Raw genomic sequence first — 26,043 nt, 5'->3', positions numbered from 1 at the left:
ACTAGACGACCAACCGCTATCGGAAAAAAGAATTCTACACCACCAAAGGGACCTAACGTCACAGAAGAAGGCCGTGCAAGCTCTATAGCGCTTTTTGCGATATACCGGCCTTTGCGAACGTTTTTAACTGGAACGCCTTTTGTGTGTGTGTGTGTCTCCATGTGTGCGTGTTTCTTTTGTTTTTTAGCGTATTCCTCTCTGTCGTCTTTCTAACCCCTATCTCCCATCCCCAGTGTAGGGTAGCAAACCGGAGACTGATATCTGGTTAACCTCTCTGCCTTTCCTCTTCGTTCTCTCTCTCCAAAATTATGTCGTCATGGGTCTGGCTCCTCAGTCTTTCTCCACGTTTCAAGGCAACGCATTTGAAGCGAAGAACGACGCTCGTCGTATAGCAGAACCCCACGCGTTGTACTTTCTACGTGCCTATACAGTGTACTAGTTATTCTAGCACACTGTAGTGCCTACGTGCCTTTGACGGCAGGCGCCACTAAGCCACTAATTGTTACCACGTGCCAAACAAATACGAATGGTCCGGCAACAATGTGGGCCTATTCCTACCCAAAAGGCACCGCGCACAAGGCCCCGACGATACAGTGCCGACGAGCATAGTAATTTTTGTAGGAAATCTATTGTCACGTGGTGGTGACGTTAAGAACACAGTAGCAAGACTGTGATAGACAAAACTAACTTTTATTGGGCGAACCTGTGCCCACAAAACAGGCTACACTTATAGCACAACGATAGCGGCGAACACGGTCGGCGATCGTCGAAAATCTGATCAGCGAGTCAAGCGCGCGGCTTTTATAGATCAGTCGTCGAATGTTCCAGATTAACTGATGGGACCCGCGTGTCTTCCACAAAGTTCTACACCATTCGTGTCACGCGATGAAATCTGATAGCACAAGGTTCGGCGACAACAGACACGCGGATAGAAGCATCGATAACTTTCCAGAAACGTCGGATACATGCAGGCGCGTCCCTCGCTCTGCAATTACAGTTGCTAAGCGGCGAAACGTGGTTGCCCGATAAACATAAGTACACGTGTCATTACCCCCCTCTTAAAAAGCATCGACCCGATGCTTCAAACAAACGAAAGTAACAAAAAAAAGCACTCGTAGCAAAGAAAACAATAAACTAAGGAAGTTCATCAGCGTCCGTAAAATGGTTTAAGGCGCACCACGTGGGCCACTTCAGATCGTGCGCGGCGCCGCTGTGAGTGCGAAATACCGTCTGGCACGACCTCATAGTCTAGTGCGCCAATACGTCGGATGACCTTGTAGGGTCCGAAATAGCGTCGCAGCAGCTTCTCACTGAGTCCTCGCCGGCGTATCGGGGTCCATACCCAAACACGGTCGCCGGGCTGGTACTCAACAAAGCGTCGTCGGAGGTTGTAGTGTCGGCTGTCGGTCCTCTGTTGGTTCTTGATCCGTAGGCGGGCGAGCTGTCGGGCTTCTTCGGCGCGCTGGAGATAGCTAGCGACGTCAACATTCTCTTCGGCAGTGACGTGGGGCAGCATGGCGTCGAGCGTCGTCGTCGGGTTCCTGCCGTAAACCAGCTTAAACGGCGTGATCTGTGTTGTTTCTTGCACCGCCGTGTTGTAAGCAAATGTTACGTATGGCAGGACGGCATCCCAGGTCTTGTGTTCGACGTCGACGTACATCGCTAGCATGTCGGCGAGGGTCTTATTCAGCCGCTCCGTAAGGCCATTCGTCTGCGGGTGGTAGGCCGTGGTCCTCCTGTGCCTTGTCTGACTGTATCTCAGAATGGCTTGGGTGAGCTCCGCTGTAAAGGCCGTTCCTCTGTCGGTGATGAGGACTTCTGGGGCGCCATGTCGAAGCAGGATGTTTTCGACAAAAAATTTCGCCACTTCGGCCGCGCTACCTTTCGGCAGTGCTTTAGTTTCAGCGAAGCGGGTGAGGTAGTCTGTCGCCACGACGACCCACTTATTTCCGGTTGTTGACGTCGGAAAGGGTCCCAGCAAGTCCATCCCGATCTGCTGGAATGGTCGGCAAGGAGGTTCGATTGGCTGTAGTAATCCGGCTGGCCTTGTCGGCGGTGTCTTACGTCGCTGACAGTCTCGGCATGTTCTGACATAATGGGCGACGTCGGCGGTCAGGCGCGGCCAATAATACTTTGGTTGTATCCTCGAGAGTGTCCGGGAAAAACCGAGGTGTCCAGCGGTCGGATCGTCATGTAGGGCGTGCAATACTTCTGGACGAAGTCCTGTCGGGACAACAAGAAGGTAGTTGGCGCGGACTGGTGAAAAGTTCTTCTTCACGAGGAGATTGTTTTGAAGCGTGAAGGAAGATAGTCCGCGCTTAAATGCCCTGGGGACAACGTCGGTGTGCCCTTCCAAATATTCCACCAGGCCTTTTAGCTCCGGGTCTGCCCGTTGCTGCTCAGCGAAGTCTTCTGCGCTTATCATGCCAAGGAAGGCGTCGTCATCTTCGTCATCTTGCGGCGGCGGGTCAATGGGGGCACGTGATAGGCAATCGGCATCGGAGTGTTTTCGTCCGGACTTGTAGGTTACAGTGATGTCGTATTCTTGTAGTCTGAGGCTCCACCGCGCCAGTCGTCCTGAAGGATCCTTTATACTCGCTAGCCAACACAAAGCGTGATGGTCACTGACGACTTTGAATGGCCTGCCATAAAGATAAGGGCGAAATTTAGCTGTAGCCCAAACGATGGCGAGGCATTCCTTTTCGGTCGTCGAATAGTTGCCTTCCGCTTTTGACAGCGACCGGCTAGCGTAAGATATCACCTGTTCGACTCCGTTTTTCCTCTGGACTAGAACGGCACCGAGGCCTAGGCTACTGGCGTCAGTATGGATTTCTGTATCGGCGTACTCGTCGAAGTGCGCAAGTACCGGCGGCGACTGCATGCGTCGTTTGAGTTCTTCAAATGCGTCGGCCTGCGGCGTTTCCCACTTGAACTCAACATCACATTTAGTTAGACGTGTCAACGGCTCGGCGATGCGTGAAAAGTCCTTGACAAAGCGCCTGTAGTAGGCACACATGCCAAGGAATCTACGCACTGTCTTCTTGTCGGTGGGCTGCGGGAACTTTGCGATGGCAGCTGTTTTCTGCGGGTCGGGGCGTACTCCGGATTTACTGATGACGTGGCCTAGGAACAGAAGCTCGTCGTAAGCGAAGCGGCATTTTTCTGACTTCAGAGTGAGCCCTGATGACTTGATGGCCTCGAGTACTGTGGCAAGCCGCTTAAGGTGATCGTCGAAATTTCCGGCGAATACAACGACGTCATCCAAGTAAACGAGACAGGTCTGCCATTTCAATTCCGCTAAAACCGTGTCCATCACGCGCTGGAACGTTGCAGGCGCCGAGCACAGTCCAAATGGCATAACCTTGAACTCGTAGAGGCTGTCTGGGGTGATGAAGGCGGTCTTTTCGCGATCTCTTTCGTCGACTTCTATTTGCCAATAGCCAGACTTGAGGTCCATCGAGGAGAAGTACTTAGCGTTGCAGAGCCGATCCAATGCGTCGTCTATCCGTGGAAGGGGGTATACGTCCTTCTTCGTGATCTTGTTCAGACGACGATAATCGACGCAGAAACGTAGGGTTCCGTCCTTTTTCTTCACCAGGACAACAGGGGATGCCCACGGGCTTTTCGACGGCTGGATGATGTCGTCGCGCAGCATTTCGTCGACTTGTTCTCTTATAGCTTCGCGTTCTCGCGGCGAAACTCGGTAAGGGCTTTGGCGGAGTGGTCGAGCGTACTCCTCGGTGATTATGCGATGCTTGGCGACTGGTGTTTGTCGAATCCTCGATGTCGTCGAAAAGCAGTCTTTGTATCGTCGGAGCAGACTTCTGAGCTGCTGTTGCTTAATCACTGGGAGACTTGGATTAATGTCGTAGTCTGGTTCGGGAACCGTGGTCGTCGGGGTAGATGTGGCGGAATCCGAGAGGGCAAACGCATTACTGGTTTCCACAATTTCCTCGATGTACGCGATCGTCGTGCCCTTGTTGATGTGCTTGAACTCCGGGCTGAAGTTTGTCAGCAACACTTCAGTTTTCCCTCCATGCAGTCGAGCGATCCCTCTTGCGACGCAAATTTCACGGTCTAGCAGGAGGCGTTGGTCGCCTTCGATGACACCTTCTACGTCAGCGGGTATTTCGGTGCCGACCGAAATAACAATGCTGGAGCGGGGCGGTATGCTCACTTGGTCTTCGAGCACACTCAAGGCGTGGTGACTACGAGGGCTCTCCGGCGGTATCGCTTTATCTTCCGACAGCGTTATTGACTTCGACTTCAGGTCGATGACTGCGCCGTGTTGGTTCAGGAAGTCCATACCGAGAATGACGTCTCGAGAACACTGTTGGAGGATAACGAAGGTGGCAGGGCAAGTCCGGTCATTAATGGTTATCCTTGCCGTGCAGATTCCAGTCGGCGTAATCAGGTGTCCTCCAGCGGTGCGAATTTGAGGGCCTTCCCATGCAGTCTTAACCTTCTTCAACTGGGCGGCGATGTGTCCACTCATGACGGAGTAATCAGCACCGGTGTCCACTAAGGCAGTAACTGCGTGGCCGTCGAGAAGCACGTCGAGGTCGGTGGTTCTTTGTCTGGCGTTGCAGTTAGGTCTTGGCGTCGGATCACGGCTGCGTCGTGTTGAACTGAAACTGGAACGTCGCGTCGTCAAGTCCTCTTTCTTTGGTGTAGTCTTGGCTTGCTGACTTCGTCGGGACGGCGGCGTGTCGTCATTAGGTCGTCGAGATGGTTTCTTCATCGACTTCGTCGGCGGCGGAGGATCTTCGTCAGTTCGACGAACAGCAACCGCACCTCCATCGGTTGCTGCTTTTAGTTTTCCGGGTATGGGCTCGCAGAGCGGCCCCGGGCTGGGCCGGTGTATGGTCGGCGCTGCGGCGACAGGTAGCGGCCTGGTGACGGCGAACGGGACGGCCGTCGAGGGCTCCACTGAGTAGCGGCGAGGTAATCGGCGATGTCACGTGGGCGCTCGCCAAGCTGTGGACGCGGCGCGTTGACGGCGAAACCTCGCAGTCCCATCTCCCGGTACGGACATCGTCGGTAGACGTGACCCGCTTCTCCGCAGTGGTAGCAGAGCGGGCGGTGGTCAGGAGCACGCCAGATGTCCGTCTTCCTCGCGTAGGTGCGCTGGGGGACGGGTGGTCGTGCTGGCGGCGGTGGCGGCGGACGACGAAACTGCGGCGTGACAGGGCCCTGGCGCGGTCGCGGAGGGGGTCCTTGACGGCGTGCGACGGCGGCGTAGGTCATCGCTTGCGGCTCACGCTGCGGCGATTCAGGGGCTACTCCAAGTTGTTGTTGGAGTTCCTCACGCACGGCGTCGGCAATCGAAGCCACTTGAGGCTGTGATGATGGGAACAGCTTTTGTAGCTCCTCCCGCACGACAGCTCGGATGGTCTCGCGTAGGTCGTCGGCGGCCAGTGACTGAACTCCGGCGTAGTTTGTCGAGGTCGTGCGGCGGTCGAATTGCCGGTTTCGCATCTCGAGTGTCTTCTCGATGCTGGTGGCCTCGAGAAGAAACTCGTCGACGGTCTTCGGTGGGCTTCGTACCATTCCGGCAAAAAGTTCCTCCTTCACACCACGCATCAGCAGGCGGACTTTCTTCTCCTCAGGCATTTCAGGGTCGGCGTGGCGGAAGAGACGCCTCATTTCTTCCGTGTAGATCGCAGTCGTCTTATTAGGTAGCTGCACCCGGGTTTCCAATAGCGCTTGGGCTCGTTCTCGGCGTACGACGCTTGCGAATGTCTGCAGGAAGCCGCTTCGGAAAAGTTCCCAGGTCGTTAGGGTGGCTTCTCGGCTCTCGAACCACGTCCTGGCCGCGTCTTCCATTGCGAAGAAGACATAGCGCAGTTTGTCGTCGCTGTTCCAGTTGTTAAACGTAGCGACTCTCTCGTAGGTCTCAAGCCAGCCTTCCGGGTCCTCGAAAGTTGAACCACGGAACGTCGGAGGCTCCCTGGGCTGCTGTAGCACGATGGGCGATGCCGGGGCTGCCATTGGTGTGGACTTGGTGGCGATCTTTCTGGTCGTCTCAGGCAAAAGTCCGTGCTCCGGGGGCAGTTGTTGAAGACGGCGGCTTGCTCGATGGTCCGGGACTGCGTTGGTGTTGTCTTTGCGTTTCGGGCTTGGATCACGGCTTGTCGGGGGCGTCCGGTACATGGACCAAAAGCACCTCCACCAGATGTCACGTGGTGGTGACGTTAAGAACACAGTAGCAAGACTGTGATAGACAAAATTAACTTTTATTGGGCGAACCTGTGCCCACAAAACAGGCTACACTTATAGCACAACGATAGCGGCGAACACGGTCGGCGATCGTCGAAAATCTGATCAGCGAGTCAAGCGCGCGGCTTTTATAGATCAGTCGTCGAATGTTCCAGATTAACTGATGGGACCCGCGTGTCTTCCACAAAGTTCTACACCATTCGTGTCACGCGATGAAATCTGATAGCACAAGGTTCGGCGACAACAGACACGCGGATAGAAGCATCGATAACTTTCCAGAAACGTCGGATACATGCAGGCGCGTCCCTCGCTCTGCAATTACAGTTGCTAAGCGGCGAAACGTGGTTGCCCGATAAACATAAGTACACGTGTCACTATGCCGACGAGCGATAGGGCGGCTTTGTATTTGGCTAGCAGAATCAAGTGACGCTCCCTCCTAGTATTTTTCCTTGCATGGGAGCGACGGCAGCAGCGGCGCGCCGGCGGCGCCGGTTTGGCGAAGCTCCGCCTATTTTCAATCCGCGTGAAGAAATCGAAAACATACGGGCAATTCACGTTCTTTTAACGTGTGGTATCATCGTCTTTCAATATATATAAACTCCCCTGTACATTCTGGTGTGGCATAATTGTTGTAATAAAAGAGGAACAAACGATGTTTAACTTTAGCGCAAGCTTTGGTATGACGCTGGCAACATGTTTCTGCAGGGGATTTTGCTTTTCTTTTTGTTTTATTGAGGCGCGCCGCTGACTTAGCTAAACGTCATCGTAACGTTGCGCTCTCCCCGCTCTCATTCGCTGCTGCCGCCAAGGAGGCTGCCGCTCGCCGGTACGGGGTTTCGCATGCGGCATGCCGGTCATATCTGGACAAAGGCGGCGGCCGCCGGTCGGCCGTCGCGACTGGTCCCACACCGGCGCGCCGTTGGCGCCGTTGCGAAGTTCGCATAACTCTCCGCTCATGTGTCCCTACCTTTAGGCGCCCGTTCCTTTGGAGAGCGTCGGCCTCGGCACCGGCGTAACCGAGCGAACGAGCACAGCGAAAGGTGAAAGCGAATGCGGAGAGCAACAACATAAAAACTACAGCGGCGGCTGGGGAGAACCGCATCACCAATAAAATACTACGGAACCTAGACGATCAGTCGGTTACTGAAATCAGCAACTTTTTCAACATCCACTGGAAAGAGGGAACTATACCCACCAGCTGGAAACATGCAAACGTGATTTTCGTACCCAAACCAGGCGAGAGGCTGGAGCTGGAGAATTTCCGCCCCATCTCCTTAACCTCTTGCCTGGGGAAGGTTATGGAACACGTCATTCTGAACAGGCTAAACGAGTACACTGAAAGCAATGGGCTACTGCCTCATACGGTGACAGGCTTCAGACCAAATCTGTACACTCAAGACATTATGTGGCAAATTCAGCAAGATCTCCTACATTCATAATGGTAACAGCGCAAACAAGACGACGACGGCGTGATATAGCACACAGGACGAGCGCTGTCCTGTCACTCCGTCGTCGTCTTGTTCGCGCTGTTACCATTAGTATACCAACTCGTCCAACTTTCCATTTTAATACAGATATCCCACACCCGGGCCCTATAAGAGCCACCCGTACAATTCTAGGGCTGGACGTGAGTAAAGCGTTTGACAATGTGTCACATGCATAAATAGTCACGAATCTATGGCCCAAATGAATGTCCGGAAGCGCACTTATAGCTATATTACAAGCTTTCTCAAGGATCGCACTGCAGAAATACATTTTGGGGACATTAAAAGCGGACAAGTTGAATTAGGTACAAGGGGCACCCCTCAGGGTGCGGTCCTCTCCCCCTTCCTTTTCAATGTGACCATGCGTTTAAACCTGCCCCCGTTACTGGAAAGGATCCCGCATATCAAGCACTCCATCTATGCTGATGACATCCCCATCTGGACCAATAGCGGTTGTGATGGAGAAATAACGGAGCATTACAAGCGGCCGCGGATACTGTACGCAATTTCGTGCGACAAAATGGCCTCGCCTGCTGCCCGACAAAATACGAGCTTCTCGTCATCCGAGATAAATCGACCAGACCTGCCACTGAAAGGAACGCCACTTCGCCTATACGAGTCAATATGGAAGACGGCCCAGTTCCGCCCGTACTGACAGTAAGAGTCCTGGGCATGCTAATTCAGCATAACACCTATAATTCTGAGGCAATTGTCCGATTACAGACGACAACCCGCCATAGATGTGGCCTGCTCAGACGAGTAGCCACACGACACTGCGGTATGAAGGAGGCCGATCTCTGTCATCAGACGCAGGCTTTCCTGGTCAGTCGCGTTGTGCATTCGTTCCCATACTACCACCTGCGCCTTTCTGACAAGGAAAAGGTTAACAGCACAGCTCATAAAGCAGCCCTTGGTCTCCCGAGGCATGCCAACACTCAAGGTTTCTTGAGCTAGGTATATACAATACCCTAGACGAACTCATGGAGGCCCATAAAACAGCCCAACGTGAACGACTCTCCAGCACCGCAACTGGAACGGTCTTAATGAGAGCAGCATTCTGGGCAAGTTGGCAATCCATTACTCAAGTATCATTGAACACACACACACACACACACAAAAAACACGGACGTAAGAGAACAAGAACACGCACCAAGCGCAAACTGGCAGGGTCATTCTGAGTAAACTCGGTCTGAATCCCGTTATGAATTCAGCAAGACGAACCACACTACTCGGTGCGATCAAACACCGTTTGGTCATAGAACCGTTACCCAAGAACATGCTTCCTGGGAGACACGACAAGAGGTGGTCTGCCAGAGCCAAGGCCATTCAAGAAAGTACCAAAGCAACCAAAGCGTATGTGGATGCAGCAAAGCAAAATCACCAAAGTTACGTATAAAGTTACGTACAGTGAGCGCCGTGACCGGAGAGGGAAGTATCCTCAACGCCACGACCAAAAACAGCGTCCACCGTGGAAACTTAGGAGACTGCCATTGCTTTGGTCATCCCGAATCCTTCTGTGCAAACCGTCATAAGCGACTTCAAAAAGGCAATCGTCCACTTTTCTAGAGGCAGCATAGGCGTCTGCGCGGCACGAGTCCTACGGGACTTCACAAATGAAAATACTATTGAAGTCGTATGGGTCCCTGCCTATTCGGGGAATCAAGGGAATGAGGAGGCGCACTGGGTAGCCCGAGGTCTAATCAACCGGAAGGTGTGCACCTCAGACTTGGATCCCATGGATGAGGCACCGACGACATACCAGGAAATAACAAACTACTACAAGCACAAAATGTGAATCTATCCGCCTCCAAACGCAAGCCTCACGCGAACACAAGCCTCGATCCTGCGTCGAATCCAAACTAATTCGTTCCCCAGCCCACATTGGCTGGCCATAATTACCAACGGGTAATGAAACCCAATATGTCAAAACTGCACAAATCAAACATTGGCTAACCAAAATCACATTATTTGGGGTGCGAGCGCTTACCCCCTCCCAGGTCGCTCCTGCCAGCCCCCTCACAACCGACCGTGGGAGGGGCTGCTGAGAACGCCGGATGAAAAACTACAAAAAGCCCTCGTTGCATGCCTGGGCCGAAAGGGTCGCTCCTCGTGAGTGGCCATCCTAGGACTCGGGCCTGCCAGATCTTACTTGAGCAGAATTTTAATAACTTTTTACCACCACCACCAGCAGCAGTGGGGGGGGGGGTGAAAGAGGCGAGGAGGAAAGCGGAGGAGGGTAAAGGGAAAAAGGTGAGGTGGAAAGCGGAGTGCCGGCACGACCAGGCATGCGGCCGAAACAAAGCGCTGGCGTGAGCTTCGGACCACTGCGCATGCGCTACTTCGCCTGCGCAGGGCTTAAAGTCTCCCTTCAGTTACATTGGCTACACTGTACTTCAGCCTCTTAAATAATCGAGTGGGGGCCGGGTCCCCGTGCGTTCCCTTTGACTTTAAGCCCAGTGCTTGCGGCGCCGCCGCCGCTAGAGATCATACGTTCCGCGCGAGCCACGGGTTCCCGTGTTCGCGCTTTCCGTGCAATGAGCGACGCAACCGGTGGCAGTGCTTCGCCTGCCGCTGCTACTAAACGAGCTGCCCGAACAGAGGCTCAGCGCCGCCGCCGAGAGCACCTTGTCCTTCAGGATCAAATTATTTTCCATAATATATCGCGTATTCAAAACACCTAAACAGCTGCGCTCGAAATTCGCATTAGGATTTATCGTAATCGTCTGTAAAATTTTTCATTTTCTTTCCTTAATCGCCCAAGTCGGGACATATGACGCCGACGCTGCGAGTGCACGGCCTGCATAACCGTATAATTGCTATCGCTACAGTAATCGAAAACAACAACGGTTGGCAGAAATACTGCAACATACCGTCACACGGCGTAACTGATCGCGGGTGAGGCAGGCTGTTCATTTTTTGTGCTAAAAGTGCACAGAAAGGTATAATGATTGTCTGTTGGCTCTCGGAGTCTCGGGCTACCGAGGGTTCTGCGTGTTCGGAGTTCATTTTGGTGAAAAATCAAAGGGTGTTCCTCGGAGTCTTCCCGCAAAAATCGGAGCTTTCGTTTACGGCGCAATGAAATTCGGAGTTTCCCGGTGTTTTTAGTGGTATTAATCTTTTAGTTTCGCCCATATATACCTTAAACACAACCATTATTGCAAAAAAAGAGAAAAAAAAGAGGCAGTATGTATAGCCACAGGAGAGTTCATCTTCAGTCAGCATTTACAAAAACAGTATAGGGTTATTGCGATCATAATTTACCACAATATATACACGCAATTTACCACGTGGGAATCTGTCACTGCAGCACGCTCTTCCCGATTTACCGAACGAAATTTCGAGAACCCCCTTGGAATGTTCGCACGATACACATACAGGAAAAGCCAGCATATATAGGTCCAGCGCAGTATGTCAAAACACGGGTCGGTCTCGGGGTCGCATGATCTCTAGAAAACTAATGCTTCAACGATTTCTTGACGTCTGATATTCTGAGATATTACTTGCCAGCAAGGTAGAGTCCTACCCCACGTGCGCGGTAAGACGGCACAAAACACCTCCTCATGCGTGTCGAATTTTTCCTGGTGTTCCGCATTCATGTTCGAGTTCACGATCTCAGCACAGTACACCAGAATGACTCGCTGGTGCATAGAGCAACTCGTGAAAAATGTACCGGCGCACGGCATGGCTCAACTTTTCTGCAACGGCAGCGTAGTGTATACCTCGGAATGACTTAACAGCTCTTGTCCTCGTCTACAATGTCATGCACCCAGTCGACGTCCGCGCATATGCTGCCGCAGGCGCGTCATTCCATCCGCTTAGCGGCACTCGATAGGCGCACGGCAAGGACACGGTATACAACAGGATGGACAAACAGGCTAGTTGGTGGAAGTTTATATTAGGAACTTCTTAAAGAGGCAGCAAAAGGACGTGACGTTTTTCGTGACCCATCTTTTTGTTGCGCTTTAAAAGGTTCTTAAGATGGACTGTATACGTCATGCAAAAGAGTAAACTCAGCTTCTAGTTCCTTAATTATTGAGAGCAGTTCATTTGAATGCTTCTTACCTCAGCCTGATGAGCCGGTTCCGCGAGGAGTTCTTTGGCCCGACGAACGCCTTCAATTTCTCGCACTTTTTTCCGCGAATGTAGCCACGCGGCGCGGTCACGTAATCACAAATACGGTCCCTAAATTCGAAGTTTGGATAAATTCGAATCGTCTTTTTTTTTACTACAGATGACTGTTTTCTTTTTCAATGAATCGAAATAATCCGAATACGGCGCAACTCTAAAGATGGTGTAAGGGCGGAAGCGTTATAGTGAAGGCATGCAGGTGCTCTTAAACGATTCCAAATAGTATCTGGCTGCTTTCCTCTTTCTGTGCCGCGCAAGTACAGAACCTTGTGCCGAAGGCAGTCGAAGGGACGAGGTTCCGCCTCCGTGTATTTTGCAAAACTCGCTGATGGGTCGCTGTCCAAGCCGCACGACAACACCGCTGCTGTATTGACACGTTTGGTGCCAACAAGCAAGCTACCTATGGTAATCGAAGATTGCTCCTAGCTAGTGCAATATGCGTGGCAGAAAGTTCCGGGCTGATAAAGGGACGGCTGAATCGCGCGTTTTCCGAAGAGGCGCAGCGCGTGGCGGAAACAAGGAGATATAGTAGAGGGGAAATCTCAGCCGATGGACGCGAAAATACGCCGCCCCGTGTGGCTGATAACGCAGATGAAGCGTGACTACGCCGATAATACAATTTAGGTCGGTATGCAAACAGAACAATAGCCGTACACAAATGCGTTTGGAGCTATAGGCGTCACAGGGTCACATTTTAATGTGGTGTGGTCCGGGGATAATGTAGTAGCCCGCACTTTCACTTCTCGCTTGTCCAGCTATGTTAACCAACTGATGTACTGTTGCAGTTTCCTTACATCATTCCCGCCCAGCATGGGCCAGTTTACGAACACTGTCGAACGCGGGAGTGCTAGTATATAAGAGTCCTGTCTGTCCTTGTGGTTTCACGCTGGCTCGTGTTGACTCTTCGGGCGCTTCTGGGCCCGCGTGTATAGTTGCGCCATCGGTAGACTCTGTCGATCGTTGGGAGGTGGCGTAGCAAAACCCCTCACAGCTCCTGCCTTCGTCCACAACAAGGCCGTGTTACGATGCTGCTGAATGTGGACATTCTGCACGGGGATTTTCACTAATTTGAGAAAGCTGCTTCAAACGTTTTTGTCATGATCACCTGTATTTTATTGACTTCATCCACCCATATTTGTACATCTAGCTTCCCGAAAACGCACCGAGACAAATGGGCATGACATCCTCGATTTCTCTGAGTAAGGCTGCGCATCTAGCTCCCCTATAGCAACAGCTCATTAGCCACCATATGTGCACCCACTGCTGAACAGTGGTATACCGCGGGCACTGTAACAATAATGGTCGTACAAATGTGTTTGCGCAGCCCCAGAGCGCACTACTTCCAGAGAACGCTTTCATACATTTTAATAAAGTGCGATTTCCTTCAGCCCCCCCCCCCCCCCCCATTGGACAAGACAACCAGCACAGAGAGCGCTAAGAATATAGAAGCCACCAAGGGGAGATTAATAAGTAAAAATTCAGATATAAGAAAGATGATGCTGGAACATTGTAGGTAGATAAGACTATGTGAAAGATTCGAAAAAAAATTAAGTCACATAAATTTATCTCTATGATAAGGCGAACTGATTGAATTCTCACTTCGATTAAGTTTTTCTCTTTCTTTTACCTAATCGTTCACCGCACGTTGTTACCAATAATTCTAGCTAAGCGTCCTCTCGTTAAATCTAGCGTGCCTCAGGGCTCTGTATTGGGCCCATTACTGTTTCTCATTTATATTAATGATTTGCCAGATTACGTAAGCTCTTCACTTTACCTCTTCGCAGATGACTGTGTTGTTTACCGCGAAATATCAAGTAACCTAGATGTTAATAGTTTACAAGCTGACATCTTTAGTAATGCTCGGTGGTGCAGAACATGACATATGGATCTCAACACTAAAAAATGCAGCCTTACACGTTTCTCGATCCTACTAGCGTACCTCCAGCTAATTATACCTTCAACAGCGCTACTTTAGATACGGTTACTTGTTACTAATACTTGGGGATTTATATAATTAACATCTGACCTAAGCTGGAAACACCACATTAACTATGCTAATAACAATGATAACCGTACGCTAAGATACCTGCGGCGTAACTCTCGTCGCACTCAGTAGCTGTGAAACTAACAATGCATAAAACACTAGAGCGTGTAAAACTTGAATACGCATGCTCCAATTGGGACCCTTTTCAATGGCACTTAACTTACTCTCTTGAAGTGGTACAGCATAACGCAGCACGTTTTATATAATCTAACTGTCATCCTACGAGCAATATCACTTCGATGAAACGCAGCCTTTCCTTGCAATCACTTGAATCACGCCGCAAAGCATATCGTCTTAGGCTTTTTCACGAGATATACCGTCATCCAGTTTTGAAAAGTCAATTTGTCACGACCCCGTCTTATTGTTCGGCCCGTTTAGAATATCACCATAATGCAAACGTCGCTACTTGCCGCACTAACACTTTCCTTTATACTTTCTTCCCGCGCAAGTCCAAAGATTGGAACCAGGTTCCTTCGAATATCGTTTGCATTTCAGACCATGACTTGTTTGGTTCGTTGATACACAGTTATTTAAATGTGACGTGTGAAGTGAATGTTGATCATTTTCTTTTTTGCCTTATTTGTATACACTGTACTTAAAAAAATTAAATTATGGGGTTTTACGTGCCAAAACCACTTTCTGATTAAGAGGCACGCCGTAGTGGAGGACTCCTGAAATTTTGACCACCTGGGGTTCTTTAACATGCACCTAAATCTAAGTACACGGGTGTTTTCGCATTTCGCCTCCATCGAAATGTCCCCGCCGTGGCCGGGATTTGATCCCGCGACCTCGTGCTGAGGAACCCAACACCATAGCCACTGAGCAACCACGGCGGGTATACACTGTAGTTGGCTGTATATAATTTTTCAGTTATGTGAGCCTTGAAAACTGCATCCTCATTTGTGCCTGCAGATGTTTATATATTTTATTTCACTTTTTATTTTGTATTTCTTATTTCTGTGTACTCCCACTCCCCTCTGTAAAGCTCGCTTCTAAGAAGAGCGCAGCATTTTCATACTGGTAGCATCCGCTGGCCAAAGTTGAAATCGTTTAAAACAAAAAAAGCTGGCTGTTTGTGAAGAAATGAATAAATGAATTATGAGGTAAATTGCACTGCAGGTTACGAGGGGCGCCGTAAGCCTCCGGCTTAGTGTTGACCAGCTGCAGCTTCTCTGACGTGCACCCAAGGCACGCAGCCGACCCATTCTTGCATGCCGCCCCCATCGGCATGTGGCTGCCGCGGCCGGGAATCGGAACCCGCGACCTCGTACTCAGCAGTGCAGCGCCATAGCCAGTGCTGAGTAACCACGACGGGTGCGACGAAAGGACAAAGAACAGTCACTTTCCAGTGACTCTTTATGTCGTAGGGGTCACAAACGCGCGGAGTGGGTGGCCCGCGCGACCTTCTTGAATTTGCGATCGCACCGCCTCCGCTATGTCGCCGAGGCCAAAGGCAGGCCACAATGTGGCCCGCGGGGAGCTATGTATCATACATGCGACCCGAGCGCCAACGCGAGTTTTTGAGAGCCTCTTTCTCCACTTTATCTCTGCCTCCCTCTCTGGCCGCGTTCAGGCAGGCGCCCGCTGCAGATTGAGGCCAACAAACAGGGCTTCTATCAGCTCCAAGCACCCGTCGCGGTGGCTATACGGTGCTGCGCTGCTCAGGTCGCGGATTAGATTCCAGGCGACTGCATTCTTATGGCGGTGGAATGCAAGAACTCTCGCACAACGCGCAGTGGGGGCAGGTTCAAAACCCCAAGTGGTCAAAATCAATCCGTGCAGTTCTCCAATACAGCGTCCCGCATAACCCGCTGCGGACGTTCGGGACGTTCGCCACCACAGTTTTAGTTCCTCCAATCTCTCTCCAATGTTTTATTTTGTGGGGGCGAAAAAAAAAAAAAAACATAGACGCTCCATGCGCGGACCGGACATGTGCGTCGTCGATACCAGCACAGCGCGACGCTGGCGGCGCGATCGTGCCTCGAGCGTGCATATGTATACATTTACTACCGCAATAAACTCCTCGAACCACCATCAACACTACCACCAACTTGTAAATCTCATGCTAGAAATGTTGAGCCGTTTGCTTACAGCAACAAATATAAGCTGTGATTGCCTGTTCGAAGGAGCGTTTTCAAGGCCCTGACGTCCATTGGAAAATTTACTAGGGCGCCGCCAATTCGCGCTGTTATGGTTGAAAACATCACAACGGCTCAGAAGTCGACGGCCTTGGAAAAATGATGACAGTGCTCGGCGTACCCAAACGCAATCATGTTTTCTTTCCAAAGCCAGCTGCACGGTGGCTTTATAGGTGCGCACTTTTTTATCAAGGAGGCCCTACGGTGCATGTTCGCGTGCTTGTCTATATGATTTATCAGTAGTTAAAATGTAGCCGAATTAGTGGGCATCGAAGGAATGTTTGGAGAGGCTTTCACATTCTCACGTCGCTCGAAGCACGCCGAGCATTTTGAATGAATTTAGAAGTGACTTTTTACCGGGTGTCATCCACTCGTAATTTTGCGCTCTATCTCGTCATTGTTGCGCTTTTTGTATGCCCTCACTGTACTCTCGACTCGCGCATCCGATCATTGGCAACGTTAGTGCATGTGCGGCGCAAAATTAGTCGCTGTGAATGACAATGGATCTCCGTGAGATTATACTACTTATAATACCGAAGAGTAGCGTAATGAACACGTCGAAAATGTGAACGCATATTTTGCATGTTTTGCACATTTTGCCTCATGATTCATATGTGCCTTAAAGATAGCAGACGTGTGCGGCGGTTTAAGTTGAGTGGAAGGCCGGTATAGCTGCAACATCAATTCGACAGGGCGTATGAAAACGAACGACACGTGAAACCAAGACAAACTACATTTTGGTTAAGCTTCGTCGTGCCTGGAAATCATATATTTAACAAGCTGAATCAAACACGAATATTGTGCAACATCGCACCGAATCAAATACAATACTTTTGGAATACTTTCAAAATGATTTTGAATAAAGTTTGAATCGCTTTCTATGAGCTAACATTAATGGACAGTGCTCTGAAAGGAAATTACATAATTAAGGACGTTTTTTCCCCTAGACAATACATATTAAGACCTGTCCCGCAAATTGTGACACTGTTTTCTTTCGGGTCTACCGCCGCGCAGGCCAACCTTACCTATGTTCGTAAATCATATATAATTAAAGCCTTGAATCTACCACAGTATCAGTTATGACTACGTAAATTTAGAGTGAAGAAAAGCACGAAAACCTAAACTGATGGTAGAGTTTGGAGATAACCACCACTGGTAAAGAAGAACAGAACGAATGAAAGTGGCTCTAATGGTTCTATATTGGTTCTCAATATGTTCGAATAAAAAAGATAAATGCGCTTTATGCACAGATGCTAAAAAAATAAAGTTTGCAATAAAATTCAAATTATCGTAGCAATCTATGCTATCATTTTGCGCAGATAAAAATGATAAACGTTACTTTTATATTACATCGGTATGAGCGTTAAAACAAATGGGTGAGAAAAAAGAATTTTCAACATGCGATTCTTACTGAACAGTTATTTATATATTATTTATTTATTTCAACATACTGTCAACCGTTTCACAGGGTTATTACAGCAGTGGAGTACTAAAACAGAAAAAAAGAAGTTTACATAAGCAGTTACAATAATAATAATTGTCAGGGGCAGATTTGCTAAACAAGTACAAAATAAGAAGAAAGGAATATACGTACGACACTAAGTATGAATACGAATGGTGACAAGCATGCCAATAGAAAAAAGAAAATAATCATATGGAGAATACAAACAAATACTATGTCATCAGGCTGATGAGTACGTATTAAGTGTGTTATGTAACAGTTCAAGAAAATCATCAATTCTTCGCCGTTCGACAAGTAAGTATAGAGCATTCCATTCCCGAATGCATCTAGGGAAAATAATAATTATAAAATATGTTGTTGTTACACGAATATTCTTGGAGTGTGAGATCAAGTGTGTGACCGTAGATGTCTTGTTTTCTTAGTCTCGACGTATCTTGTGTGGTCTAAAAATAGTTGTGCAGTAGCATATATAAGAACTTCAGGCGGTGAATTTTAGCTCGACTTTGGAGTGAGGGTAAATCTGCACGGCGTAGCAATCCTGTCGGGAAATCAAGTCGTCGATAGCGGTTAAAAATAAATCAAATCGCTTTGGGCTGCACATTTTCAAGCATGCTGATACCGCTATACTTGTGAAAGGGAACCAGAATATGATGACATATTCTAGAATCGGTCTGACAAGTGCGGCGTATGCTAAAAGCTTAGTGTCACGGTCAGCGTGCCTAGCGTCTGCTTAAGGAAAAACATTTTTCGCGGCTTTCGCGGCTATAGCTTCCGTGTGAACTTCAGCTGAGATCAGAAGTTATTATTGCACCAAGATATTTGTACTGGCTTACATTTCGGAGCGCGACGTTAATAAATCCATAAGGGAATGCTAAGCTTGTTTTCTTTGTGGTTATTGCCATTGCAACTGTTTTGTCTGAATTAATCACTATTTGCCAGTTCGAGCGCCAACTTACTACTTCATTCATGGCAACGTTCAACTGAATTTGGTCACTGTATCCTCCTCATAGAATACGCAGTCATCTGCGAATAGCCTAACATTTGCGTTAACGTTGACTGCCAGGTCCCTTATAAACAGCAAAAATAATATCGGTACCGTGATGGATCCCTGGGGCACACCGGACGTGACATTTAATGTGTCAGAAACGTGATCACAGCATCGCACAAATCGTTGACGGCCGGACAAATAGCTTGACATCCATCGAGTCACTGGCGCATCCCCAAGTTTGCGAACCAGCTGGAAAACTAGCTTTTCATGAGAAACCCGATCAAACGCCTATGAGAAATTCATAAAAATATGTCGATATGGGAGTGTTCGTTAATATACCTTGGGCCAGGTCGCGCATTGTCTCGACAAGTTGCGTTACAGTCGATAGGCCTCTCCGAAATCCGTTCTGGTTTGGGTGTAGCAGATCATTATCTTCGTCAAACTTAGTAATGAATCTGAGGACAATATGCTCGAGTGGTACACGTCAAGGAAATGGGCCTGTACGTAGTTTGATGGGATCGTCTTGTCGGAGTTATGCACCGGGATTATTTTTGCGACTTTCTATTCGGAAGAAATCTGTGAATCATGGATAGATTTTGTGAATATTAAGCGTATAGATACTTAATAACTGGTTCTGCATGCCATTTGAGAAAAGCGTTCGGTATCCCGTCTGGGCCATAGCTGTTTTTTTCATCAAGGTTTAATAGCAGACACAGTAAACCGCTATCGGTTATTTCTGCAGTTCCTAGTAATTTATGTTTGGTAAATGGGATAATCGGGGGATGTTGAATTAGCCCGTTAGTGATTGTAAAAACCAACTGGAAGTAGCGATTGAATTGATCCGCCTTAGCTTTTGTTTCTATTGAAGGGGAGGCCTTTTGGTCGCTGTGTTTACGCCAAAATCTTGCTGGTGACGTTTTGATGAACTTTGGTAGAGTGGTACCATAGTAGCGCATTTTGTAAACGAGTATCTTGCTTTTCAATGTTTTAGATAACGCGGAAATCTGAGCGGTGAAATTACCGGCTGAGCCGGACTTCCTAGCTTTCCTCGGCCTATTGATTTTACGTTTCATATAAATTATTTCGCGTGAATTATGAATTATACTTTGTTATAACTTTGCGCTCTATTGGGACAAAATTTTCAATACAACGCGTGACGCGTGCCTTGAATTTCAACCATATATGATCTATCGATAAGTTTTTATCCGAACAAAGATAAGAAAAATCGAGAAATTCGTAGGTAAGATATGTGATTATTGCTGCGTCTTCTGTTTTGTTGAATGAAAGAACACGTAATAAAGGGCCGTGGTGTCGTACAAGACCAGGTAGAGGCAGTGTGCACAGGACTAATTTATGATCGGATATGCAAAGATTTTCAGTGCATGTCTGGTCGTTCGGGAAATGGCCACTAACAAGGACAACGTCTAGTATAGAAATGTATTTGCCCTGGATACGTGTGGAACTCGAACTGGAACTCGAACCATACCGAAAAGTGATTCAGTTCGACACCCTATTTCCAACATATCCGATTAACAGGTGACTTAGAAGCCTACAGGCGTAGCCGATTACAACGTAGCAGAAGAGAATCTCGGCGTACTTGTCTCATTCCTGGCGTCATGTTCACTCCAAAAAGGTGGCTTCTCTTGTAGCCAGTTCGGATGGCAAAAAAAAAAACGGTTTAGCTGCCATAGCAAAGCGCCTCAACGCCTCTCATAAGGATTTACGCCGAGAAAAAAACTATTAAAACATGCCACAAAATATTTATCGTGCTTTCGAAGAAATTCACCGCAATGCTTTCACAATCTCATGTGTCATGTGTTTATTTTCCTGATAGCCATTCTTCAGATGACCAGCCTCGGCGTCCAATTGTTCGAATATAACATTCTCCAGTCACACGTCTATTTTTTTTTCCACAGCTATAGTAAAAGGTTAAACACTGTAGGCGAAACAGGCTAAAAGAGACGACACTGCAAACTCCTTTTGGACACCTAAAATGCAATGTGTGGCTTCGAATGCAGCTCTGTGCAAGGAACACCAGGCCAGCATATATAAGGTTTTTTTTTTCGGCTGCACCAAATTTTCAATAATTACCTGTGGCAGATAGCACAATTCTAACTCCTGAGCTAATTATTAGATGAAGCGGCCATTACGTTTACGAGAAATTAAAATGTTTTTGAGTAATTAACATAATTACACTAACGCTTTAATTACTTACTTTACGGCACATATTTCAATCTACGAATTCTAGCAAGTGACTTTGCAAGACATATCGAGTTGGAACAAATTACCCGCCGTGGTTGCTTATAGTGGCTATGGTGTTGGGCTGCGCAGCACGAGGTCGCGGGATCGAATCCCGGCCACGTGGCTGCATTTCGATGGGGCGAAATGCAAAAACACCCGGAATTAGATTTAGGTCCACGCCAGCTGGTCCAAATTTCCGGAGTCCTTCACTACGGCGTGCCTCATAATCAGATCGTAATTTTGACACCTAAACCCCCATAATTTAAACTTTTTTTATCGAATTCTGAGGATCGCACCGGTTTTGAGATATGTTCCGTCACATTTGCGATAGGAAATCACTGTTGTTCCACTTACTTTTTTCTGAAAACGCTTTTTTATGCATCAATAGAAGCACAAAACTAACCGCAACGCCAATGCATTTCGTTGAACACTTTGAAAATTAATATCTCGGTGTAGTCCTTAGAATTTGATCGAAGTGGATACGCGCCTTGTGAAGTCACCGGCTATAATTCGTACATTAAGATATGGGCCGTAAATTATTTAATTAAACAATTAATTAGAGTAACTGTTTCAATCATTCAATTGAGCATTTTCATTTCACGCAGAAGTGATTGCCGCCTGAACGTGTAATTTAGTTCAAGGGTTAGAAGTGGGCTATCTACCACGGACAAATTTTTTAAAAAATTTACTGCAGATGAAAAGAAAAGAAAAACGGCTCAAGTAAAATTATTGCTTGGGCTAGTTAGTTCATGCTTGAATGAGTAAAGAGCAAGGCGCAATAAACCAGGACAGAAGAAGTCCTGTCGTCTGTGTTCTTCTTCTGTCCTGGTTAATTGCGCCTTGCTCTTTACTCATTCAAGAAAAACAGCTCGTAGGTTGGCCCAGGTAGATGCGAAAAAGAAAGAAAATAGGTGCATTATACGGCGAAAAGAACTCGTTCCTGATGCGTGAAACTTCTTTTGTGCACGTGAGGCCGTTTTCGGCGTGTCGTAGAGGAAACGATCTGATGTTAACGCTGATGACGAATTTCACTGCTAAATTTGCAACTGTATTCTGTTGCCTCGCGTGCGTGAACGCACGTTCATTTTGTCGGTGCTGCGCCAGATTCCACGTTATCGCAGCGCATTTGAACTTGAAGCAAGTCTATTCGAATCCGCCAGTGAAACTACGCATCTCGCACCGATTCGACCAAACCAAAAAACTTTTTTTCGCTCGGAGCACCGCGCTCGTAGCAATTGACGGAAGGTTCGGACAAGGAAACTCGCCAGTATCTAAAATACCAAAAAAATCTTCCTAGAAAAAAACTGCCTGGCGTCAAAAAGAAAAGAAAGAAGATCCGAAGCCAATTTCTGAAACATGCCTTTACCATGGAAGGTTTTTGCGACGTAAACAAAGCGCACGAAATGCAACCCAAACTTGTGCGAATTAACGCTCGTGCAGTTAGGCAACTGTAACTTCGCGTATACGCGAAGTTACAGAACACTCGAGTGCACCGTCGCAGCGGCTCAAGCCCTTCGATAAATATAAGAAAAATCAGATGCTTCTGGGTCATACTCCCGAAAATAAACTACAGGACATATTATTCTTCTGACCACCTGCAATTTTTAGCGGAGAACTTTTGCCTAATTATTTAGCTCTCAACAAAAGCACTCACTCAAACTGAAAAGACAAACCACACACATACAAACACAAACAAAAGACAACATTAGAGGATAAATGAGGAGTGCATATTCACGTTGTTATTGTGAGGGTGAAGAAGTGAACACTACCAAAAGTGTGAGTTAAGAATTTCTTTATTGGGCGAACTTGTGTCCATAAAGACGAGCAACACTCAACGACAGCGGCGAGCACAGTAGTTTGTCGTCGAATCTGAACTCACGGGCACGAGCCCTCTATTCGTTCGTGAATATCGGTGCATTCCAGAGTAATCGCTTACGTTCGAGAATGTTGTAAACAGCATTTGCGCCGCGCTCGATTTGACTACTCTTTCGTTACAGAAACCCCGAAATCACTCAAGGAACTTAGAAGAGACAGTAAGCTTGTAGGCGCGTCTTGCACCGAACGATAACTTCATAACACTGATAATCCAGTGAGAAACTTATAGCAGCCAGCAAAAAGTAAAACAATGTACGCGTGACACTGTCACCGGAGTTCCTTTGGATACGCTTTAAGGAAAGACTGTCACACCAAGGGCTCCTGCCATTTTATTGCGATAACAATTCTATACGGACACTACAGGCGCATTTTTGCCGTCGCCATCGCCGTGATGTTCCGTATAAAGTCCAAGGGCGACAACACCGTCGCCGCGCGCCGAACGCTGTATGTGCGAGTGAAAGCACGCGAGGGTAGCCGACGATTGCGGTTCAATCTGGCGCGCGCGAGGGAGGAAGGCGGAGAGCAAGCGCGCTGTCTTCCGTCGCGTGAAAGGTCGTGTTGTGGCCCGGTCGGGGAGAGACGGGGGACGGCGTTGAGCTCCCGCAGCAACTGCGCATTTCGCGACCGGGGAACCGACGATCGCGGCTCAATATCGCGCGCGAAAGGGAAGAAAGCGGGGAGGCAGCGCAAAAGGGAGGGGGGTGGCTCCTACTCCGCCAGCAACTTCGTACTTTGCGCGGTCGCACGCGCCGTATACCTTCAAAGCGATCTGCAGACGGTTCATACATTTGTGCGTGCTGTATTTTCGCTGCTCAGTTAGCGGTGAAGCGATAGACAGCACGAAGGTCACTTCGCTCGCCAGCGTGTTGACAACGGCTGTCCGCGGTCATCTAGTGTAATGTGTTCCATGTTTGCCTGTGCGCGCTGACACCATGCTCATTAATTCAGTTAGTATGCGAATATGTCCAAGTCTATACCGCCGATAAACTTACTATTCTTACTTCGTATAACTGTCTACTAATTTGCTATCGCAATTGATGTTTCACCTTTCGAGCAAAACTGTGACGTTTTAATGGCACGAGCATCCAGTGACACCCATCTTACTTGTGCGGCTCTTCCGGTTCACCTCTTGAGACGACCGGCTAGTAAATTCAAAATAAATAAAACATTTGAAAAATAGTACAATACAAAATTAATGGGTTCCATTATAAATATGATATCAGAGCATAAGTTTAACTACAAGTTGATCTACTGAAGTGTCTGAAATAATTAGAATTAGAAATCACTGAAAGAACCGGGGACGAAATTCAAAATAAATGAGAAGGAATAGAAAAATATTGCGTAAGATTTATGGGTTTCATTATAGATATGACATCAGCGCATAACATTAGTTACAAGTTGAGTTACTGAAGTGTCTGGAATATTACAATGAATTGAAAATCACTGATTATGTATACCACACACCAAAGCACAGAATCGTAGACCCGCCACATGAGCACGACTTTGGCAAAATTCCTGGAAACCTGGAAGTAAAAGTGGAAGTAATGACGTCACTATTTACATCGCACACAAGAAGGGGCTTGATATTTAACTGGCTAATTAATGGAAAACAGTTACCTCCGAGTTCAGTTCGTGAGTTGCGTTCGCCTAAAGTTAACTTGAAGAACGCCAACGCCGAGGGTGCGAGTGCCCCTAAAAAAAACCTAAGTCAAAGATTATAGGGTCACCTACCATTTTTTGCTCATATATATATATATATATATATATATATATATTGTGACGTGGTGGTGAAGTTGAAGAACACAGTAGCAATACTGTGAAAGACAAAACTAACATTTATTGGGCGAAGCTGTGCCCACAAAAACAGGCTACACTTATAGCACAACGATAGCGGCGAACACGGTCGGCGATCGTCGAAAATCTGATCAGCGGGTCAAGCGCGTCGGCTTTTATAGATCAGTCATCGAATGTTCCAGATTAACAGCTGAGACCCGCGTGTCTTCCACAAAGTGCAACGCTATTCGCGTCGCGCATACATGTAATCAGATTACACAAGTTGCGGTGAAAGACAGTGGACGGAACCATCGATAACATTCCAGAAACTCCTTTTACATGCAGGCGCGTCCTACGCTGTGCGATAACATTTGTTAGGCGGCGAAACGTGGTCGCTAGATAAAGATAAGTACACGTGTCAATATATATATATATATATATATATATATATATATATATATATATATATATATATATATATATATATATATATATATATATATATATATATATATATGCTACGTGGTTAAGCAGACATTAGCAGAAAGAAACAATTCTACAATAATTTCGCTAAAAAACTAAAACATACGTACTACTCAAATTATTAATTACCAACTTTCTAACTGCGAAATTGAAACCGAGGAATAGTGCAGTCATGACTTCTTAGCAGAAATCCTAAGACTACAGTCCCACTTTCGAGATATTCAACCTTAAAATGCGTTACGACATACATTGGCATTGCAATTATCAGTTTCGCAAAAGGGTGCCTCTAACATTTCTGAACGCTCTTTTATTTATTGATATGATATGATATAAGGAGATGTTGGCGCACAATTCAAGGCGCCGGCTACTCCTTATCTCTTGAATGGTTCTATCATACAACATACAGGGTTCAAGATTACATACCAAATAATCCTTTCACGCAAGCACCAGGATTTGTCACGCAACGTTCTCATAGGAAGACTATGAAGTCAGAAGCACATGCTAGATACAATTAATATACAAGGTAAATGTCTCCGCAATTATGTGAATGAAAGTCTCAAAGATACAATCGATACTGTCGCCTAATAACACAGTGTCTAGTCTGCGGGTGGTACATACATCGTGTAAATGCATTATCACATATAGTCACAACAGTACAATCAACATAACATAATTCACAAACACTTGCATATATACAGCGACATTGAAATGAAGGGAACAATAAAAGCGTTAATAACGTCCAACAATACCGCTGTCTTCAAAAAAAGTCTTAAATGTTTTTAAAGCGCTCTTCTGCAAGGACGTTGTTGGCCAAGGACCCAAAAGTTTCCTTAAACTGAAAGGCCTGCGGTCTAATTTAATTAGGGTTGATTTAAGTCGGCTTCTTGGTGTGTCGTGATGTGGGCAATCTAGACGGAGATGATATATATCTTCACCTACAAATCCAAAATCACTTTCGGGGGTTTCCGCACGGCCAATTCTGTGTAAGACATGCTTTGTGTAGGCAGTGCCTAGCCTTAATCGATGAATAAGGGTTTCCATAGTTCTGTCTAATAACAATGAAAATTTCAATTCAATAAATGGATCAATATGGTATAAGTCCGAGCTCTTAGAATTATGGTCAAACCAAGTGTTTCTACACATTTTGAAAGAGTTTGTCCTTATAATGCAGCGTAATTCATTCTTTGATATTGGGAGCGGAACCGCAT

General features: G+C 47.4%; 1 protein-coding gene across 1 annotated transcript in view; it reads right to left on the bottom strand.

Annotated features, from left to right (window-relative positions):
• Ctr1A (Copper transporter 1A) overlaps window positions 1-11,786 on the bottom strand; it is a 58,744-nt gene extending 46,958 nt beyond the window's left edge. The window contains exon 1 of the mRNA XM_065436770.1: window positions 11,766-11,786. The gene's annotated coding sequence lies outside the window, so the exon portion shown is untranslated. The remainder of the gene's footprint in view (window positions 1-11,765) is intronic.
• Between the last annotated feature and the right edge of the window lie 14,257 nt (window positions 11,787-26,043).

Source organism: Dermacentor albipictus, chromosome 1 (assembly GCF_038994185.2).
Source record: "Dermacentor albipictus isolate Rhodes 1998 colony chromosome 1, USDA_Dalb.pri_finalv2, whole genome shotgun sequence".
In the NCBI taxonomy this organism is placed as follows: Eukaryota; Metazoa; Arthropoda; class Arachnida; order Ixodida; family Ixodidae; genus Dermacentor; species Dermacentor albipictus.
Note: the sequence above shows the minus strand (reverse complement) of the source record. Positions and strands in the feature narration are given on the sequence as shown.